Source organism: Adiantum capillus-veneris, chromosome 11 (genome assembly GCF_014529385.1).
Source record: "Adiantum capillus-veneris isolate H3 chromosome 11, ASM1452938v2, whole genome shotgun sequence".
NCBI classification, from domain to species: Eukaryota; Viridiplantae; Streptophyta; class Polypodiopsida; order Polypodiales; family Pteridaceae; genus Adiantum; species Adiantum capillus-veneris.
This window is the reverse complement of record NC_140941.1, coordinates 89,514,149-89,537,284: the sequence shown is the minus strand read 5'-3', so window position 1 is coordinate 89,537,284 and position 23,136 is coordinate 89,514,149.

Below are 23,136 nucleotides of genomic sequence, written 5' to 3'. Positions count from 1 at the left end.
GAGTTTGACATATCCCCTGCAATCAATCGGAGTTCATACACATATGACTCTTAAGACATGATTCTTTCATGCATAACAAGAGTCCAACCAGCAACTAAACATGATATAAAAATCCAATTTTGACAACATCCAACCATGCAAAGTTGATGCATCACATCTGCACTTCACTTCTTTAGCACATAGAGCTAGTTTTGACCTAGAAAGGTGGAAAGAAATCATAACTATGCACATGAGGCATCCATATCAATCTATAAGGTTCCACACACCATATGATAACATTCCATCACCATAAACATGATGCGAAAAAACTCCTACATTTAGGTCAACCATAAACCATAACTTCACCATGAAAGCTTTCGGAGAGCGTGTACACCATGAAACGAGAGAGGAAATAGTAAGCAAGTAGAGAGAGAATATCCTTCTTCTTCTTCTTCTTCTTCTTCTTCTTCTTCTTCTTCCCATATACGAGAGAAAAGAGCTTATGGAAATGGTGATGAAGAGCTTGCACCACTCCGTATAATAGATACGTATAGCCTTGCGGTAGTAGACGCAGCAGACGGCACTGGAAACTGAGGTGTTTATGCAAATTTATAGTTTCTCCAACTGCCCGGAGTGTGCCCCAAGCTACAGGTAGCGCTAGTTTCACAGCTAGGAATAGCTCCATATTTTTTGGGACTTTCCTAAAAATATGCCTTTGCTTTTGGTGGTCAACTCTCCCACTTACCATTCAATTTTTATAGTAAAATTGGCCAATTGAACAGTATTCGGCCAACTAATGGAACCTTAGCTAGACTATGTTGCAATGTAATATCTCGACATAATTTATGACTTTCCCGTACTGTCTTGACGTATTTACGGTATCGCTTTGTATAAAAATAATTCCCGCAAAAATCTTGTTTAGTCCCGTTTTTGCTTCCTGTGATCATTTTTATATCCGACGGAGACTAAAATTAATATTTTTATGTTTAAGTCATCCTAAAGAGCACATTGCTTTTCAAAAATGCTGAAAAGCACAAAAGCTAAAAATAGCATAAAAAGCGAAAAAAGCAAAATTTTCTAAAATTGAACGATCGGTTCTCCTTTACCACTAGAATAAAAAAACGGACTCTCTTTTTACTAAAAAGTACTAAAATTCATCAAAAGCTAAAAATAGCGTGGAAAAGCACTCGAAAAGCAACATTTTTAAGATTCAACTATAGCTTCACCGGAACACGGAGATTAAGGATCCGACCTTGCTTTTTGCAAAAAAGCATCTAAAAGCACTTGAAAAGCAGATTTTTATAAGATTGAACTATAGCTTCTCGGAACACGTGGATTAAGGATCCGCGACCTTGCTTTTTGCAAAAAAGCATCTAAAAAGCATGAAAAAGTAAAAAATGGTGGATTTTTCCAAAACTAAACCAAACGTTCGTTTAGCCTACTGGAACATGAAAAGTGCGTTTCTTGTTACTTTAGAATCTTCCAATATTGTCAATCAAGCATCTCAAGTCAAAATTTGACAGGATAGATATTGAAAGCTATTTTTCTTAGTTTTAAAAGAGACCCAAAAATTGGGGATCTTACATTGTCCAAGCCATCAAAGAGTATGACCCAAAGAAAAGTATCTAAATATCCATTCATTGATACCATAGAGACCATATGAAATTTGATAATTCTAGGCCGTTGCATATCCACCTCTCTTGCAATCACTTACACATCTTGTATGGTTAGATTTATATGGTAATAGCCTTTGAAACTTTTAAGATATTGTGCCTCATAGAGTGCCATAATAGAATGCTTGTAATAATATTGAAGTTCCTCCACAATAGAGGATCTAAAAAACTTCAAAGATAAGAATATTTAGAATGAATATTGAATTATCATCTAGTTAAGATTAGATTTTTCCGTATTGAAAGTCTTATAATACATATCAAATAAGATCACTAAAAACATAGTTGAAACTCTTCCGCTCCACTATGGTGGGTCTTCAAAAAGTTATTCAATGTGTAAGACAATATTCTCAAGCAAACCAAAGGTCAAGTTAAAATAACACTTTAAAAAAAGAAGAAAAATATCATAAAATCTAATATCTAACCAAACCAAATGATTTTCTCTTATTAAACGGATCATTTAATGTGGGAGAATAAACGAGAACAAGGGTTAGAATATAGATATGTGCTTATGGATCTATTTCAACACGGGGCCAAGGTTAAAAGGGGTCCAAATGAGAGATGGTATGTGTTAGCAGTGGCTAACACAGGCTACACCGAATATGCATCCAACGGAGATATCTATGGTTGTGCATAATATTTCCACTCACTTTGTATAAGTCTTGAGCTCACTTGGAGTTCCAAAGTTGTAAATGCTAGTTTGAGGGCTCAAGCTTAAACCAATAGTAGAAGGGATTGTGGTGAAAGCCCTTAAAAGGAAGCCTTTATGCAAGGAGGCTTCATTTTTGAGTATCCACTTTTGAGAGCTCTCTCTCTCTCTCTTGAGTGTTCACACTATGGCTTAGCTTTGAGCTTAATTTTTATGCTTAAGAGTCTAGTGCTAATCCAATTGTAATTAAAGTAAGCACTTCTTGATTAATTGAATTCCTATTTTCTCATTAGTCTTATCTTCTCTACATTTCATTATGTCATGAGGTAGTATTACACTCTCATTATTCTAGATTTGAAAGATGTATGTACTTCTTGCTATTAACCACTCTTATCTCTCTACGAGAAATTGATTTGCGATATTTAGCATCACAAATTAGGTTGATTAAGTTGGGTCTTAATCTTGTAATTTGTGTGTGTGCCCTATTCTTTGCTTGTGTGTAGATAGGTTTTATGAAACTCTAGCACCATTCACTTTGTGTGTGTAGCTATTGATGAAGTGCCGTGATTGACATATGGTAATTAGTGTGTGCTTATCATTAGTGTGCTTGGGGTTTCTAGTCTATGGTAAGTTGGACTTCGGTGGGCTTGATGTGTGTAGAATTTGTTTGATTAGTAATTAGAGTAGGTTTGGAGTTAGTCTTTTTATGGCTAGTCTCTACTTGCATTGGAGAGGTGATCTCTTGAATCCTCTATTCCATTCATCCGATGCTCGTGCTTCCATGCCCTAGCCGGGTTGCCGATCCACGGATTTGATGATTTTTTGTGGGTTGGGACTAGGTCGTGCTACAACGCCTCCCTACATTTGGCGCCATTGCCGGGGATCGATAACCTAAGGTAGTGAGTTTAGGAGGTGTAGAATAGAGTAATTTCATTACTAATCTCTCGGTTTTTGAGTGTGTTTAACTCAATTTTTGGTGTGATTTGATGATGTTTGTGCAAGAAATTGATGCTAATGTTGAGTTATTCCAAACCCCGAATTTCACTAATTTCATGCTAACTCTTACTAATTTCGCTTCGTTTCCATGCTAATTGTACTAATTTTATGCTAATTTCTACTAATTTTGACTAGTCTTGCTAACCTAACCGCTAACAATTGAAGTGCAATGTATTATTAATCCCCTTGCAAGAGGTGGAATAATCACTCTAATCAAGTTAATTGCACCAATTTATGCTTAAATTGATAATTTGAGTGTTTGATTTTTTGACCTACGATGGTCAATTTTGGAGCCGATTTGATGGTGCACACACTTGTGTGTGCAATGATGCGTCTTCACGTGGAGCAAAGGAATAGCTTGGAGTGTAATTATGATGTACGTGCACTCACTTGCTCATGTCAATTCTTGATTTATTAATGTGATTCAATGTGCTAATTATTTGCTAAAATTAGGTGTGTAACACAAATTGACCTACACTTTGTACCTAATTTGATACACTTGGAATGAAATTGGTAGTCAAATTGTGGCTAATGAACTTTGTGTGTATCCAAATAATGCTTAATTCCCATAAAAAATTCATGTGTGTGCATAAAAATCATTGTGTGTGTGCATGCACCAAAAAGGAAAAAAGATTGTCAAAAATTTCAAGTGTGTATGCACCTAATCTCGAATGTGTGCATACCTAAAAATTGATGGAATTGATGATACATGAGTATACAACCATGTAAATGATGTGTATGTTAAGCTAATTCAATCATTGGATAAGCTTAAATGCCAAAAAAATGGGCAAAAATTGAGTGTGCGTGTCTATCCAAGACCACTTGATTTTCTATAATTGATGGTCAATTAGGGCACCTAAATAAATTTTATTGTGAAATTATCATGAAAAGTGTGTGCAATCATTAGATATAAGCTTAAATTCAATGCCAATTGAGCCAAATTTGATCTTTTATGCTTAATTTTTAAGTGTGTGCATTGCTTGAATGGGTAAAAATAATGCTTTTTTTTAAAAGAAATTGAGTATTTATGCATTCAATTATGCTTGATCAAGTTTGCAATTTGTGCATTGCAATGTGAAATTGATGGATTAATTTCTTAAATTTTTGGTCTAAATTCGGGTGTGTGTGCCTAATCAATGGCATTCAATGTCCAAATTGGGGATGAATAATTGGCAGCAATTACCAATTATGATGATTGCAAGACCTAAAATGGATGGTGTGCATGTGTGTATAATTAACTTGGGATGATTCAATTGGTACACAATTGAAAATGATTTTTACGTATTACCATCATGATGTATACCAATTGATTGACCGGATATGGCAAAAATGCACTAATGTGTGTGCCTATGCAATGGTGCTTGATATCCAATTGCACACTTATGTTTTCAAGGAAACCAAAGTGATGCAACAAGAAAAGACAAATGTTAAATGACATTGTACAAAATTACTGGGTCAAATATGTCTCATTTTAAATGGGAAATGCACAATCAAGTGGATCATGATAGTAATGGCCAATGATCATCATAAGATCTTTGTTTTTGAAAGTTTCATTGATCAAATACGGCACTGTTCATGAGGAAAATATGACTGTAATGGAAATCAATTGCTAAAGGGGTATAAAAATGAGCGTAATTTGTTGTGCAAACTTGAACACCAAGATTGTATGCTTAATCCATCAATGACAACATGAGTTCGTAATTATTCTTAAATTTGTGGGTGTGGGCAAGGGAATTAATTGAAAAAATTTGGACTAAGATATCTTATTGCAATTTTTTTAAAATTAAATTCACGAATCTTGGCATGCACAATTGCTCGTTCGCCTTTGTTTCGGTTGTTGTATGGTGTGAAAACTCCCTCTCTCTTGTTAGTTGACACAATGAAGTTCACAGTAAATTGTTTTTACCAATGTGGGAACATCCCCTTGTGAGATTATTAAAAAAATAAATAAAATAAAAAATAAAACCCCACTAGCCACTGCCAGCTCGTTGGCAGCATGCCATCAATCTCGAATTCGCTGCTCATGGGCTTGGCCCACGTCATTTTGGGAGTCTACACATGCCATGATGGCGCAAAACAAGGGACACTTTGGACGGGCTCTCACCATCCCATAGCCTCGTACCTCATAGTAGCTCACTCACCACACACACACAACAGAAATGCCAAGTCGGCATCATGGCCTTGATTGCCGCTCGCCTCGGTCACATTCTCTTTTTAACCAATGCATCGCACCCTGCCCATAAATGGTGTCGCAAATGCACACTGCTGGCTTGGAAATCACACACACGCATGCCAACTTTGGCTTGGCGCTAGCAATCGACCCCGAGCGGCCTGCCTGGCTTGGCCCACACCAACACACACACATACACACACACACACTGTGTTGGTTCAATGACTGCATCCTTTGACCTCACACACACACACACACACACACACACACACTTGGCTTCGATTGAGCCCACAACTCTCAATGCCTCAAACCTCGCGAAGATGGTATTCAAACACACACACACACACACACACACAAACACACAAACACACACACAACCATGCTCGATGCAATTCCCTGCTGTAGTTGAAAATACACACACACACACACACACACACACACACACACACGCGTGCTAAAACCGCTTGTTGTTTTCACTTCGCTTAGTCCGTGCCCTTCAGCTCGCAAGTCATCTCTTCCTTGAATAAAAGAGCAATTGAATTAGAAACTGTTCCTGGTGCCTATTAGAGAGGATATGAGAAAAACAAGATGTTGCAGAAGATATATGGAACTGCATGGGAGACAAAAGAGCAGCTAAAAGCCTACCAGGTGCAAAAGAAGGAGGCTAAACGATGGGATCATCGACGCCTTGGGCAGGAATTAAATCTATTTCAGTTCAGGAAGATGCTGGAGGAGGGTTTGTTTTTAGGCACCCAAAAGGGTCCATTGTTCGTCTCTTAATCGAGGACCTTTGGAAGAGGAGGCATGTTCAGTGGGGATACAACCTACCATTCACTCCTCATGTTGCCAAAGCAGATCTTTGGAAGACGAGTGGGCATATGGATTTTTACAAAGAGAATATGTTTGACCAAATGGAAATAGAGAATGATCTCTATCAGTTACGGCCTAAACTCTCCTTATCATATTTAAATTTACAAGAGCCGATTACTGTCTTTAAGGGATATTCCATTCAGAGTTCCTGAGCTAGATACGGTCTACAGAAAAACCCACACACTCCCGCTCTCTCACTCGGCAGGTCGTCAATGACTGCAATATAAAACAAAAATAAAAATAAAAAAAGAAGATTTTCTGCCGTTGTTAGGGTCCACTTTCATGAACAACCAATGATATGTCTTGAATGATTTTATTTTTTTTGGATAAATGCATTTAAAGTTTGAATCTCTCATAGTTTTTGATTTCAATGATGAAATGCATTAATGCACTAATTGTTGAGCTACTTTGAAGAGAGGAGTAGCAAGGACTAGCTTTTTATTGATTGAGCGAGGGAAAGCCGCAATGTTTGGCTATATAAAGTCCACCATCATCTCGACTAGCATTGGTCAGAGTTGATTGTCCTAGAGATTATGTATGTTAGCGTCGATTGACCACTCATAAAGGGGTTACAATTTGGGGATTTTTTTGGAATGATGACTGGATTATGGGTGCCAATGCCAAGAATACATTGCATTAGACTTCCTATGCTTGTGATTGATCATGAATCTATTTAGTGCTTACTTTGAATGACAAAATGCTGTGATGCATTAAATGGCAAGCTTTTTTTGAAATGCACAAACAAGCTTTATTGCCTTGGTTTGAGTATTATGTTAATGCTAAATGGAAAAATTCCTTGTGATGCAGGCATGAGAGTTGCATTATGACGAGTGGTGCTTTATGCTTGAGCTTGGCATTGCTTGATACATTTTAGTGCTTGACTTGAATGAAAAATCATTGGAAAGCCTTAAAATTGAGCTTGTTTTAATGGCCAAGAGAGAGCATGAAAATTTTGGGTTTGTGGTTGATTTTTTAGTGCTTACTTTGAACGACAAATGCTTTGGCACTAACAATTGTTTTGAAGGGTTATGGCAGGAGTGTACCTCATTGATCCAAGAAGGGGTCATCATTGCAAAAAATTGCAAAATTTGGCTATTGAGAGCCATTCATTTTCATTTCATCAAGTTGCAGTCATCTGTAGCTCATAGCGTGCTCTTAAATTGTAAAATTTCATGAGCTAGTTGTTAGCCAGCTTTTTGAAAAGCTTTAAAATGTAAAATTTGGCTATTGAGAGCCGCTTCATTTCATTCAAAAGTTGCATTATTTTCAGCTCTTGGCTTGTTTTTTCCATATTTCATTGAGCTAGAAATTAATCAAACTTTTGAATCACGTACCAGAGATAGTAAAAATTGCAAATTTTTCTTATGTAGAAGCTCATTTTAACATCATGGTTGTTGCGTATGCATAAATTTGCTACAAACAACATCATGTGCATAACCAAAGGCACTTTTTTCCCTTGGGTTTTTCCCTTTGGCAAATTCGGGTATGCAAGACCCTAACTTTAGGTTTTCATTAATGTTTTTTGTGTGCATTTGGCTTTCAATAAAAGACCTTTGGAGCTTGTGTTCACACTTAGCTTCAAATCAGCTTCTTTTGCAAATAAAAAGAATCAAGAGGCTTCTCTACAAAGGATGCTTGCTCAAGGATGCACAAAGAGCATGATAGGTGTAATCCTTCCATGATTTTGCTCTCTTTTTATCTCATCATTCTCTTGCTTGGCTTAAGTAATTTCTGCTTCTAAGCTATGGTTCTTTCATTTTCAAAAGCTAGACATACTAAAGTTTCAACACTTTGCTTTGTGAATGTTAACTCATCAAAAAATTAGGTTCTATGTGTGCTAATTATAGGTACTTGGCCGTGACCTTAGATTAATGTAGGTTCATTTCTCATTAGTTCTAGACTCTTAGTGATGGTCTTAATACTCCATTCATTTTTAACATGACCTAGGGCTATGATTATGCTTTAGTCCTTTTAGTCCAATTGCCATTAGCATCTCAAGTTGGAAGCAGTAAAAAAGTGCTAAAAAATGAATCAATGAAGCAAAAAGGTCTGAAGAAAAAGTAGCCAAAATGCTACTAGACACATGAAAATAAAATTTCTATGTTATGTTGTGTCCATGTGAGGCCCTAGCGCCTTATTGGCACTTGGCAAGCGAGGGGAATCACCTTGGCTTGCTTGGTCAAGGCCCTAAACCGATGCCCTGTGATGATAGGGATTAGCCGTCACCTTGGTAGGCTACTAGGCTTTTGGAACACCTTCTTGAGGGTTCAAGGAGCCGCAAGTTGTACCTAGACTTGCCTTGGGGTGGTAGCCTTGTGAATGTGCTTTAATTTTTTCAATGAATGATAAAAAACAAAACTTCCATGAGCTTGAAAAACCTTTGACAATGTACTAATAGATAGGAGCTTTTTTATAGCCCGTAGATATGATAAACTTGAATGATTTATTAATATTGGTCACATAGCTTTTAGGATATTAAGTTTATGAACTTGCATTAGCCTAGGGTCATAATTGATTACTTGTGTTTCATGCATATAAATGAAATTTCAAGTGGTTTAATCTTCACAATAGTTTAGGTGTCTTTTTTTCTTTATGTTGTCTAGTTTTGACTATGATTCACCCATCTTTTAGAAGCCAAAAATTCACTTTGCATGATTGTTCATTGTACTTCATGTTTTGTATCCTTGTTGGCCTTTGATGCTCATTACTTGTTCTTATATTTAGCAGCTCAACATTTCTTCTACGAGCTTGATTTCTACCGTGTCACCGTGTCTTGCTTCACCAGCACACAAGGACGTGCACCAAATTAGGAAGGGGGAATTGTTCGTAGTGGCTAACACTGGCTACACCAAATATGCATCCAGCGGGAGATATCTATGGTTGTGCATAATATTTCCACTTACTTTGTATAAGTCTTGGGCTCACTTGGAGTTCCAAAGTTGTAAATGATAGTTTGAGGGCTCAAGCTTAAACCAATAGTAGAAGATATTGTGGTGAAAGCCCTTAAAAGGAAGCCTTTATGCAAGGAGGCTTCATTCTTGACTATCCACTCTTGAGGATCCACTTTTGAGAGCTCTCTCTCTCTCTCTCTCTCTCTCTCTCTCTCTTGAGTGTTCACTCTATGGCCTAGCCTTGAGCTTAATGTTTATGCTTAAAAGGCTAGTGCTAATCCAATTGTAATTAGCTTAAGCTCTTCTTGATTAATCGAATTCCTATTTTCTCATTAGTCTTATCTTCTCTACATTTCATTATGTCATGAGGTAGTATTACACTCTCATTATTCTAGATTTGAGAGATATATGTACTTCTTGCGATTAACCACTCTTATCTCTCTACGAGGAACTGACTTGTGATATTTAGCATCACAAATTAGGTTGATGAAGTTGGGTCTTAATCTTGTAATTTGTGTGTGACACCTATTCTTTGCTTGTGTGTAGATAGGTTTTATGAAACTCTAGCACCATTCACTTCATGTGTGTAGCTATTGATGAAGTTCCGTGATTGACATATGGTAACTAGTGTGTGCTTATCATTAGTGTGCGTGGGATTTCTATTCTATGGTAAGTCGAACTTCGCTGGGCTTGATGTGTGTAGAAGTTGTTTGATTAGTGATTAGAGTAGGTTTGGAGTTAGTCTTTCCATGGCTAGTCTCTACTTGCATTGGAGAGGTGATCTCTTGAATCCTCTATTCCATTCATCCGATGCTTGTACTTCCATGCCCTAGCCGGGTTGCCGATCCACGGATTTGATAATTTTGTGTGGGTTGCGATTAGGTTGTGCTACAACGTCTCCCTACATTATGTTAAAGAGGAATGTTACCGAATGGAGCTTAAATACCGTAGGGTTAGCTTCATTAAAGACCTCAAAAATTTAGTGTTCAGAAGTCCTTTGACCTTAGGCAAGCTAGGGCTAACCTTGAGGTGGAAATCCTACCCAAGCATGAGGTTCTTGTTGGCTTGCTAAGTGTTAGTGGGAACCTTACCTAAAAGCTTGAGCTGTTTCTCACATGCTTAAATCAATAAGATTCTTGAAATATTCAATTCAAAGATAACTCTCAAGAGGCATCAACGTTTCCCTGCTTTATTACTAAGTCCTTGAAGTATTCAATTCAACCAAATGACTTAATAAACATAAAAGACACATGTTCAAATGATCCTCCACATGTTGCCCTCATGATGTGCTTAAATGCTATTGGATAGGTTTTAAAGGTCTCCAATGAGAATTTAGATACATAAAAATAAATAATTAAGTTCTTTCTCTCAAAGAGTAAAAAGAGGACACATGTCCAAATGAAATAATAAAACAATAAGAGAGAGAGAGAGAGAGAGAGAGAGAGAGAGAGAGAGGTGGACCAAGCATGAGAGGGGGGTATACTCTTCCCCACACACACACACACACACACACACACACACACACATTCTCTCATTGTGTGGAGTTCTAAATGCAAGAGCTCCATCTCCTTCTCCAAGATTTTTGAGAGTGGAGAGACTACACCAACACTCTTGGCTATGGAATGTGAATCCAACCAACAGCCATGCTTGAATGCTTAATCTTTCCATCTTCTTCATCTTTATTACTATGCTATTATGCTATGCTAAGCAAGAAGAGTGATTATAAGTGAGGAACTATTTCTTTCTCCTATGGATAATTCTTCTTCCTCTTCCCTCCCCTCATTCCCCGCTAGCTCTCTCCACCTTCGAAGGTGTTTGAGGCCTTGGGATTGAGGCTTGAGATAATTAATGCTTTTTACAAAAGTTTATTTTAAGCTTGTACTCTCTCTCTCTCTCTCTCTCTTGCAAAAGTATTGTTCATGCCAAGTTAATTAAGGACTATGTTCATGTTGGTACCATCGATTAAGTTCACCCTTTATGTTCTCAAAGTAATCTCACAAAAATGCTCTCTAATTCTCTTAATTCCGTTATCCTCAAAGTTCATAGGCCATTTCCATTACATTGGTATCATAGCATTTGGTTTCTCTTTTCTTGGTTAAGAAGGGAGGTCCTTAAGTAGCATATTAATGGTTGATTTTGTTAATTATATTAGGGTAAGTGGACTGGGAGGTATTATCGATTTTGTTGAGCCCACTATGTGGGATATGGTGCACACCTCGGGAGATTTCGTCTTAATAATGGGGTCTTTTTTGACTTACCTACGACTTTACCATTATTGAGCCATAAGAAGTCCGAAAGGATCTATCCCTCGGCAATTCTACTATGTTAGACCCACCCCACTACTCTCTATAATTAACCAATTCAAGCCTTGGGTGTAGATACTTTAAGTGATTATTTTCAAAGGCTAAGAGGAGTAAGTATAATTAGCATGGTTGACAATAACCAAGAGAGTAGAATGAACATTGATAACTTTGACTTTGCACATGAAGGTGCTAATGATGATGCCTCCATGTTTATCAATTATCTTGTTACTAGGTGCAACCCTACTTTGCAATCCGAAGTTACTCAAAAACTTTGTGCTTATGGGATTTCCCTTCCTCTCCAAGAGGAGAGAGAGCTTAGGAGGCCTCTTGATGAGACCCCCAAAACAAGACTCTCTCCCATACGAGAGGAGGAATCCAAAGAACAAGAAATTAATGAATCCCTAAGTTCCTCTAAAGATGTGTCTCCACCAAGACAGCGGTCTAGACGATCGCCAACTTCTCCCATGAGGAAATGGTCAACACACAGTCCTCCTCCCCGTCACTCCAAAAGGGAAGAGAGGTAACAAAGGAAGAAAAGGTCAAGAAAGAGGTCACCCTCTTCTGCTTCTTCTTCACCTTCCTCCTCTCCCGACGAAAGCTATGGCTATTCTCCTAGAGAATACAAGAGGGGAGGACATCACGAATCATACCCTGCATGATGAAGATCACAAAAGCTCAAGAAGTTCAAAGAGGGAGGAAAGAGTATCTCTTTTCTCACCTATGATGGCACCTTTGGTGCCACCGACAAAGAATTGACCTTCATCCAACAATTTGATGTCGCCATTGGAGACAAGAGCTTCACTGAGTCCTCCAAGGTATGACATGTAGCTACGCACTTCCAGAAATTGGCTCGTCAATGGTGGGCTAGCCTTTGTGGCAATGGTGAATCCCCAAAGACACGCAAAACTCTACAAGTTTCCATCATGAAGCAATTTCTTGCAAGCGATGCAAAGGACAAAGTACTTACCAAATGGTGTAGTTTGAAGCTTCTCTCACATGAGTCTATTCACAAATATGTGGACAAGTTTTTTTGTGCGAGATTACCTTGAAGAAATGGCCGAGTATGTCAACTCCCAATGGCCTGGTTCTATCACTAAAGTAATCCACCACACCTTGGTTGCTTCCTGCATCAATTTCCAGCAAGGGGCTAGACGGAATGTCAAACCCATGGAAATCAAAGACAAAAATGATGCAAGGGAAAAAACCAATGCCCAAAATTCTTCCCAAGGCACTTCCTACAAAAACAACAATAGGTCCAAGGAGAAGGGACTTTACAAAGGTATAAAAAAACTCTCTCATGAAGAGCTTGAAGCTTTTTGCATGGATCACAAGTGTTTTAAGTGTGGGGAGCAAGGACATGGCTATCATTCTTGCCCCAAGAAAAATGCTCGCAATGAGACTCCTAGGGCTTCCACCATTGAAGCTCCAAAAGAGGATGCTCATTGCAAAGGATCATCTCTCTTCTATGATTGGGGAAAGGTAAGGGAGCATGATGCCTTCATCTTGTTTGACCCTGGCTCTACTCACAACTTCATATCAACGGAGTTGGCCACCAAGTTGGGCATTCAAGCTTTTGAGATGGGAGAGATTGTAACAGCTGACACAGCTTTCAAGGGACAACAAGCCTTTGTTACTCCCTTGATTGGAAAGTTGAGGCTTCATGTCCAAATCTATGTCGACAAAGAAGACTTTTTCATCTCTCCTCTCCAACATGAGGATGCTATCCTCGGGGTGCATGGTTTGATCGCATCGCTGCCAACATCACGTTCCTTGAAAGGAGAATCTACTTCATCTACAGGAAAAAAAAACTGTATATAGATGCTAATGAGTTTGGTTGTACTATACCACTTGTAAATTCACGAGCTTTTGATAAGTCAATGAAAAGCTCGGTTTCTGCGTACATGAATTTTGTCAAAGAATCCACTAATGACGCTAATTATTTATCAAAAGAAAATGGTAGGAATCAAGAAGAGTTAGACTTGTCTACTTTTCTAAATGGATTCAAGATGTTTTCATCGATGATATCCAAATGGACTTACCTCCAAAACGAGGGGATGATGACCATCGAATTGAGCTCCTACCAGAAAGCTCACCGCCTAGCAAGCCTCCTTATTGAGTTTCCCAACCTCAACAAGAGGAGATCATGAGGCAAGTACAAGAATTGGTAGACAAAGGGATGGTGGGGCCTACTAGCTCCTCTCCCTTTTGTTCTCCAACCCTTTTAGTGCAAAAAAAATATGGTACATACTATATGTGTGTGGACTATCGAGCACTAAACCATATCTATATCAAAAATAGATTTCCTGTGCCTCGGATAGAAGATTTGTTTGATAAGCTGCAAGGCTCTACCGACTACAATAGGAATGACCTTAGAAGTGGTTATCATCAAACAAGAACAGTGGATGAAGATATCCTAAAGACCGTGTTTTGTACAACGTTTGGTCTTTATGAATATTTATTCATGCCTTTTGGCTTGATCAATGCACGAGCCACATTCAATCGTTTGATGGAGAAAATATTTAGACCCTACTGCAAGTTGACTAGAGTGTTCTTTGATGATATCATCATCTACTCCAAGTCCTTGGAGGAACACAAGCAACATCTCCATGTGATTTTTCAAACATTGAGGGAGAATAAGCTTTTTCTCAACTAAAAGAAAAGCAATTTTTTCCTTCAAGAGATTCAATACTTAGGTCATATTATCTCTCAAGATGGTATCCGTATGGATCCATCAAAGTTAGAGGTAATAAAAGCATGGCCTAATCCAAGGAATCTACATTAGCTAAGAAGCTTTATTGATATGTGTGCATGCTATAGACGCTTCATAGCAAAATTTTCTCAAATAGCCGAACCATTACATGACATAATAAAGAAGAACATTAAGTATTCATGGACTGCTAAGGACAAAAAAGCTTTTGACAAGCTCAAAGAGAAGCTTACCTCTGAACCAGTCTTCATGCTTCCGGGTCTCTCAAAGCCATTTGAGATCCAATGTGATGCTTGTGGTGATTGCCTCGGAGCAGTCTTGCTTCAAGAAGGGCATGCCATAGCATATGAGAGCCGAAGGCTCAATATGGATGAACAGGCCTTGGGCATTTATGAGAAATAGCTTTTAGCTATTCTACATGCCCTAGACACATGGAAGCACTATTTATTCGGGACTCCATTAATTTTACAAACAGACCACCAAAGTCTCAATTACTTCATGACGCAAGCCAAGCTTTTTAACAAACAAATGAGCTAGGAAAATTTTATTTCACAATTTTATTTTCATATTGCTCACATTGCTGGTAAGCACAATCAAGTGGCCAATGCACTTTCACGATGACCAAAAGTCAATGCGGTGTCTATAGCAACTCACAATGATCTATCTTCCATGATAGATGAGTATGCTATTGACCCTGAATTCAAAGATGTAATGCCAGCCCTTGCTTTGGAAAAGAAAGAGGAACTATTCACCTTGCATGATGGTTATCTTCTCCATGGAAATAGGCTATGTGTTACCCACTCCCTTTGTGAGAGAGTCATGTATGAATCCCATGCTCCTCCCTATGCGGGGCATAGAGGCATTCAACCTACTCTTCAAGGAGTAGAGATATACTTCTATTGGCCTACCATGAAAGTGGACATATAAGAGTGCATTTCAAAATGTGTGGTATACCAAAATACTAAGTATGATAGAGGGAAGAAACCTGGCTTACAATCTTTAATTCACCATGGGAGAGTATATCCATGGATTTTATATTTGGATTATCCAAATCTATCCATGGGAAAACAAGAATATGGACAATAGTTGACAGGTTTAGCAAGCAAGCACACTTTATTCCTGTCAAAAAGACTATTAAGGCACACAAAATGGCAACCACTCTTCATATATCATATTTTCAAACACCATGGACTACCAACATCCATCGTGTCAGATAGAGATCCTAGAATGACCAATAATTTTTGGAAAGATCTCTTTGAAAATCTAGGTACAAGATTGAATTTCTCCTTGGCATACCACCCACAAACGGATGGCCAAAGTGAGATAGCCAATCTTACGATACTCGATCTACTAAAGACTTAAGTTGCAAAAGTAGATCAACGATCACAATGGGAGAAGTACTTACCCCTTGTAGAGTATGCGTACAGTAATAATGTCCATACTACTACAGAAAAAGCACGTTTTGATATCATATAGGGAAGACCTAAAAGTACCTTGCTACTTAAAGTACATGGGAAGATCTTTGTTGCTGATGAGTATAGTCGTGACCTACAAGAATCACTTCAAAAGGTTAAGAAGGCTATATCCATCTCTCAACAAAGGCAAAAATCTTCTGTTGACGAGCACAGAAGGACATTAACATTCAAAGAAAATGATTGGGTATTACTTAAGTTTCCCAAGGCTCGATTGAGGCAAACGACGGGCAAAAATCCTACGGCCATCAAAAGTATTATGCTAAATTAGCAAAAAGATACTATGGTCCTTTCCAAATATTGAAGCCAATCAATGACATGGCTTATCAAGTCAAGTTTCCCAACCATTGGCTCATACACAATGCTTTTCATGTGAGCCTACTTAAGCCCTAGAAAGGAGAGCCACCAATAGAACCAATTATTGAAGACCCTCCAGAAATTAAAGACCAAGAAGAGGTGCTACAACCCGAAGCTATCCTTCGGCATGAAGACAAGGTACTACATCATGGTAAGATTATCTGACGGTATCTTATCAAGTTCAAAAATTATCCATTTGAAGATACTACATGGATGCAAGGAATACAGCTTAAGGATAGTATGAACCTTGTCAATGCTTACAATGCTGCACTAGAGTACGCAAATGTAAATTCTTTCTAAATGAACAATGTTTTTGTCTTATAAGACTAATCCTCTTTTCTACACAAATTTAAATAGTATGCATGCTTAGAATCATGTTTGTGATGACGACATCACTCAAACACCAAGTAGAATTTGTCACTCTACTTTGGGAGTATGATATGGACTAAAGATTAGACATGCTTGCGGAAGCTATGTCTCCCAAGCACCAAATGGACTAGTCATCCGTTCGGAAATGATGTTGCAGGGTGAAAAGGGATCCTCTACTTACAAAGAAATGTAGAATAATGACTAAGACTTTATCTCTTCTACCTCATAGTCGAGGACGACTATGATTTCAAGAGAGAGGTAATGTCATAAAATCTAATATCTAACCAACCCAAATGATTTTCTCATATTAAATTGATAATTTAATGTGGGAGAATAAATGGGAACAAGGGTTAGAATATAGACATGTGCTTATGGATCTATCTTAACACAGGGCCAAGGTTAAAAGGGGTCCAAATGAGAGATGGCATGTTAAAGAGCAATGCTACGGAATGGAGCTTAAAGACCATAGGGTTAGATTCATTAAAGACCTCCAAAAGTTAGTGTTCAAAAGTCCTTTGACCTTCTAGGAAAGCTAGGGCTGAACTTGAGGTGGTAATCCTACCCAAGCATGAGGTGCTTGTTGGCTTGCTAAGTGTTAGTGGGAACCTTACCCAAAAACTTGAGGTATTTCTCACATGCTTAAATGAATAAGGTTCTTGAAGTATTCAATTCAAAGATAACTCTCAAGAGGTTCAACATTTCCATGCTTGATTGACTAAGTCCTTGAAGTATTCAATTCAACCTATGACTTAATAAGCACACAAGACACATATTCAAATGATCCTCCACATGTGACCCTCATGATGTGCTTGAATGCTATTGGATAGGTTTTAAATGAGAATTTAGATACATAAAAATAAATAATTAAGTTTTTTCACTCAAAGAGGAAAAAGAGAACACATGTCCAAATGAAATAATAAAATAATATGAGAGAGAGAGAGAGAGAGAGAGAGAGAGGTGTGGACCAAGCATGAGAGGGGGGGTATACTCTCTCATTGTGTGGAGTGCAAAATGCAAGAGCTCCATATCCTTCTCCAATTTTGTTGAGAGTGGAGAGCCTATACCGACACTCTTGGATATGGAATGCAAATCCAACCAAGAGCCATGCTTCAATGCTTAAGCTCTTCTTCATCTTCATTACTATGCTATCATGCTATGCTAAGCAAGAAGAGTGATGATAAGTGAGGAACTATTTCTTTCTCCTATGGATAATTCTTCTTCCTCTTCCCTACCCTCATTCCCCACTAGCTCTCTCCACCTTCGAAGGTGTTTGAGGCCTTGGGACTTAGGCTTGGGATAGTTAATTCTTTTTGCAAAATTTTATGTTAAGCTTGTGGGCATGAAGCTTTCCATCTTCATAGAATCACCAAGGTCACAAGAAACACACGGATTGTATTGTAACAAGTCTCTCTTGATGGAAGAATCTATAATACAAATGCCTTTTAGAGGGGGGACCGGCTCCAAGTAAATCCGGTCCTTACTATTGTCATGTTCTTTAATACTCTCTCTCCTGCAAAAGTATTGTTCATGCCAAGTTAATTAAGTACTATGTTCATGTTGCTACCATCAATTAAGTTCACCCTTTATGTTCTCAAAGTAATCTCACAAAAATGCTCACTCTAATTCTCTTAATTTCGCTTTCTCAAAGTTCATAGGCCATTTCCATTACAAAAGATACCTCAAATACATTGAGTGATTCTACAAATGACATAAGATGTAAGTACTACACTAAGAACCCATTTGTGGCCAATAATTTACTTAAGAGGTATCAATTAAGTTGAATGCCATTTAGTACATTACAAGGGAAAGTAAATATGTATAGCTATACTTACTTAAAGTTATGAACTTGCTACCCATAATATGTCCTTTAAAAAAATACTTGGAATATAGAATGACTATTTTTGAGTCTCCCTAACACTAACAATAATCTTCATAGAAGCTGCACTTTTCACGCATGAGGTTGAAACATATAGTTGTCCATGAGAGAAGACCGATAAGACAAGATATAGACCGATAATACAATCTTGTGCTTTGTTGATTATCATTCCAAAACCTACTTTGATTGAAAATTGATGCCGCTTGATTTGAAGTGGAAGACCCTAGAGTTCCAAAAACAAAATATATCCTTGGAATAAAGACCCCCTTCTTGATATTTGATCCTATAATTATTTTGATCTCAATTACCTTGAGATGAAACTGTTTACATATCAGCTTAGTTCCATTACATATCCCACATCTTGGATCCAAATTCCACAGTAGCATGGCCAGGTCATTTTCTTCCAAGACCAAATTATGAGGCAAAAATCCCCTACCAAGATCAAGGCTATTTAAATGTTCAATCGTGTATAAATGTGTGTTTTCTTTTGATACGAAAATTAAATTTGCAATTTTTAATCTCAACACATTCTATGCAATGCAAATTTATTGACCATAACTACCTCCTTATTTTGAGGAGTGAGTATCGATCGATCTCTAAAGAAGCATGTTCTTACACTTGATACAAATCTCCGTGTATGAAGAGGTCTACTAGACTATTTGTTGAAGGCATCATCTATAAAGGTATTTTGACTCTATGTAAAACTCTTGCATCATGCATGTTGCCATTGCCAATGTCAAGCACCCAACATGCAAAATTTTGCTAAAATATATACATATGACAACTAAGTATATGCATATTTATTCTAAGTCTCAATTCCTTCGCACTGTTCCATATGTAAAAATGACAAAACGATGCATTTACAATATCTGCACGACAAGCTTTACGCACAACAAGTAGTATTTATTTGAAGCAACCTGCAAATAGAAGATATTTTCCACTAATATCCCTTAAAGTTATTTCCAATGCGTCAAATGCATAACAATGTATAATGGGAACCTTATTCCATATAAGAAAAATTGCTTTCCTTAGGACTTCTACAAGTTGACTATTTTCCTTTATGTTGCACATATCTTCAAAATTGAGCTCCAAAGATGTCATGAATCTAGAATGAGCCATTGTTCAATTGGATAAAAGCAAAGTTATAATACTTGACCGTGCAAATTCAAGAGCAATCTTACATTGACCTCATACTTGTGAAAGTAGTGCACTCTAAAGATATGTCTTTCATGAGCCACTTATACCACCCGAGACGAACACATTTCTTGATTGCGTATCAATTTCGTGTAGCAATGATGTCATGAATCTAGAATGAGCCATTGTTCAATTAGATAAAAGCAAAGTTATAATACTTGACTGTGCAAATTCAAGAGCAATCTTACATTGACCTCATACTTGTGAAAGTAGTGCACTCTAAAGATATGTCTTTCATGAGCCACTTATACCACCCAAGAAGAACACATTTCTTGATTGTATCAATTTTGTGTAGAAACTGGTTGTAAGAATCTCTTTTCATCATCATTCAATGAATCTACCATGGTAGACTGCTCATTCACATTAAATGCTATTTGTTCTGTCATAACACCATTTTTACTTAAACATGACGTTGTAGGCAATAAATAATTACAAAGCCTTTTTCCATGTTTCTATAAGAATATTTCTATGCTAATAAGAGCTTGGTTTTTTGCAACATCAAAGAGTATGCTTGCATCTTGAATACACATCCGTAAAGCATGAGCATAGTCCTCACTAAGGTCAATACAAAGTTTATCCCATAAAGCCATCATATGTAGTGGCTCACAAAGTATTAATATAATTGTGAAGATTTATTGCAACAACATTCCATTTCAAAAAGAGGAGGCGTGATCTAAGCAAAGCAACCATTATTCATCACCTTGCAACAATCCTCTAGCTATGCAAGATTCTCTAGATGGAGCATAAACTTGGCCAACATACATCATCAAATACTCAAAATGTTTACATCATTTGCAAAGATTGAGCAACATTTGCAAGTAATAAACTTCACCTGCAAAATTGGCATAATATTATATATCCTTCATATAGCAACACCAAGTTGTCTTTGAGACCATGCCATATTTCTTCTATTCCAAAACCAACCAGTTGAAAAGTCAACATATGTAAAGTTGTGGGCTTCAAGATAGATTTGATTTGCAAGAAATAATTAGTCAAGGTGGTTTTTTATTTTGCTTATTGTTTAACAAAGTTGGACAAATCATCACCATCTTGAAAGTAACCATATTCTGGAAGGGACGGTGTACTTCATGCCTTGATCCACATTTGGAGCAAACATATTTTAAGATGCTTAAGTTGTGCATTACACACTTTTAAAAAAGGATTGATTGTGATGTACGAGGGGAGAAGTCGGATACTAAAACAATGCTTCTTTTTTTTTTGGATTAGTTTCCCTCTTCAAGCATAATAGTATGATTTGTGACATCTTGATTGCATTCCATTGTTAGGTTGTCCTCTCCCATTTCAACATCTATGGCTTCATTGCTTATGTGATCTACGTTAGGCAAGTATTGTCTCTCATTGCACTACTCAAGGTAGCATTGTTTTGTATCCTTTGTCTAGTTCTATCTTGTGCTATTCCTTATCTTGCCCTGCGTGATTCACGCTTTGCCATGCATGGCTAGAAGACAATGCGTGATCTTGACACCATCTAAATACCACATACAAGTAAATAACTAACTCAAGAAAATATGCCATTTTGTAAAAATTTCTTCTCAACTTTTGCATTAGAGTATAGATCAATTAAGAGTAATTGCGATGTCAAAGCTTATAATTTGAAGTTAAATATCGATTCCAATTTGAATAAGCAATAGCGTACAAAAAAAATCAAACACGTAAACTTTGATGAAAATATAACAAAGAGTTAAAGAGTCGAGACAGTTGGCATGACTTTGCCAATTGAATCTAGCCAAAGCACGTAATTTATTTGGAGTATTTCTAAGTTCTGATACCTTGGGACCTTGAACCTTTGTCAAAGCACCTAGCTTGTTGACACTACCTAAGTAGCATTATTCTTTATTCAGGAGATGAATAATACACGAATAATAGGCATGATATTTGTAGGCCTAAATTATACGCTTGTTTTATATGGCACCAGGTCAGCAAAATCGGTTTCTCGTATAACTTCTTAGCTTTTTGATTGATTTTTTTTATCGAAAGATATTTCGATTGAAGAAACGTTCAATCAAATTATATATATATATATATATATAAGGAGGCAAGCACGCCCTCTTGGGCACATTTGACACCACAAAAAGTAATCCATGTGCGGAGCAAAGCATAAAAAACATTTTAACTTTGACTTTCAAAATCCATTGAAATTTAATAAATAGTTTATAAATAAATATGATTATAAATAATTTTTATTGATGATCAAAGTTTGACAAAAAAAAATTATATTTAGGGTCAAATAGTATAAGCCTTGTATGTTATGTAGAGCTCAGACTCTCACTCTTTGCAAGGTTTTTTTTTTATAGGAGTCACTTGCTATGTGCTCAGTTAATTGACACTTGGAAGTGAATTAGTGATAGAATTTAGGTGTTGCCATTGTGTGCAGAGTGTACTCTCACATGAGGTAATCAGTTTGCAAAATATAGTTTAGTGTCAATTTTGACATGCTGATATTTTCTCGCTTCAAAGTGAACATAGGCAGACACTTTTTTGTCCTGTGTGGAGAAATCACACAACGCTTTCACTGAAATTAAAATTTAGGAATATCACGTCCAAATATATTGATGTTTAATTATCTTTATTAGGATTGCAAGATCTATTGTACTGTGTGATTGTACACGTGCTTGAACTGCAAATAGATAAAGCACTTAATGATCTATTGTGGGTGTGAAAACTTCATGTTTGCACTTCATATATGGTAATCATCAAGGTATGCAATTGATCATCATTTAACAATGATCACTATTTTCAAGACTTGATAAATAGTATTGATTATTGTAATGTGTGAAAGCCATAAGCTTGCACTTTAGGTAAATTGATATAGTGTGATGTGAAATGATGTGATTTATATGTATTGTTTTTTTATAAGTGATGAAGATTATCGATTATCATAATGTGCGGAAGCCAAAAGCTTGCACTTTAGATAAATCGATGTAGTAGGATATGAACACTATGATTGAAATATTTTGTTTTAAATGATTATGTCATTTTTTGTTTGGAACAATGTGGATTGATTGCCATGAATTGATACATAGAGAATGATAGACCATCATTGCATATTGTAAAGTGATAATGTAGCATTATGAGTTGATTTTTGACAAATGAGATTGGAAGATAGAGCATGACTCTAATTGCTAATGTAGACAGACTTTGATCACTAGATTGATAGAGCATTGCTTGTGTTTTTTGATGCTTAAATTGTTTTTGACCTCCATGAAGGGAGGAATACATCTCGATTGAAATTCAAGTCTTGTGGCCAAAAGTTCAATGATAATGCGACTAGAATTAAAGAGCATTTGTTTAAAGTCCCTTGCAATCTAGAAAAGTGTACGGCCTTGCCAAGAGATATTCATGTTAGATTTCCAAAGTATGCTCGCACAACTTGGAGTAGATTATTGCAGAGATGGTGTTCCTAAAGAAGTTTCAATGGATGTTGAAATGCCAGTTGGCAATGTGGAGATGGAGCATGTGTTTATGTAAGAAAATGAGAAACATCCTTCTCAATCAACTCCTCTTGATGGGCATGCTTCAACCTCAACAACACGTCCCAACACAACTATATTTGGAAAAACATCATCTAATGGGGACAAACATTGTATGAAGCGTTAGATAAGCAGTAGTTAC